The following is a 1080-nucleotide window of genomic DNA, read 5'->3' as shown; positions in this document are numbered from 1 at the left end:
AAGCATTTGGGAGAATGTGGGCAGTAGAGACCAGTACATTTACAATATGGAGATAATGTGATCAGTAACACGCTCCGTCCGCCTTTACATCCAGAGTTGCCGCCAGGTTGCCACAGAAGTTTGGCTAAAAGTGTTTACATTGGTGGAAAATTCTCACGAGAAATCACCCAGCCCGGGAATCGAACTACCAGGTGCTCCAAGTGTGTGTGTGTGTGTGTGTGTGTATGAGATTTCTTCATAGCCTTTTTATGTATCACACTCACAATATTATTGTTTTTGCAAAAGCTGCACCGAAATCTCTTCTCTTTCGTTTGTCGAAGTAAGTGGTCAAGTCATTAACATTTTAGAGCCTGCACATTTTACATCTTCAAACTAAGTGGATTCAAGTTTGCAATCAGACCACCAATTAATTGCAGTTGTCTAGAATGTTCCGTTTCCTTAAGAAGCACGCGGGCACCTTGATGGTGTCTGATAGAAAACCCACATCGCGTGTAGATGGGCACATGCGATAGGAGGCAGCCTTTGGGGGACATGCGGAGGTAGTAATATGGCACACACGCACACACCATCCAATCCACACCAGCACAAATATACGCGGGAGCAAGTCGTGAATATTCGGGTAGCCCTCACAGGGGAGTCGTAAAGATGGATCAAATGAGGCTTGGAAAGGTCGCTGCGCGATATATTTCTCCATCCGTGGACTATCAAATAGAATTTGTTTCTTCGCTTCGAAAGCTGTCGCGCAGCGAAGCGGGGAAGGAATAACAACTCCAATACAAACAATAACCTAATTATGTAGAATGGTGATGAAATTTCGTTTGAGAAAAAATGGAGTTCGTGTTAATTCTAGAATCGCTGCTGTATTGGTACAAAACGTTTAGCACGTGTTTCCTCTAATGTAAACTTTTTTAATTGGCCGTTCTCTTTGTTAAAGGGCCTCCCGATGGCGCAGTAGCGTCGTCGCCTTGTAATGAAAGGGTCCCGGTTTCGATTCCCGGTGGAGGCACATAGTGGTTAGGATCCCACTGTAAACTGCAGGTCCAGTCCCGATTAGCCTTACTTTGCATAAAGTGGACTTAA

The sequence above is a fragment of the Lepisma saccharinum genome, chromosome 2 (genome assembly GCF_977018435.1).
Source record: "Lepisma saccharinum chromosome 2, izLepSacc3.1, whole genome shotgun sequence".
Classification (NCBI taxonomy): Eukaryota; Metazoa; Arthropoda; class Insecta; order Zygentoma; family Lepismatidae; genus Lepisma; species Lepisma saccharinum.
The sequence above is the reverse complement of the archived record's forward strand: the minus strand, read 5'-3'. Positions refer to the sequence as shown.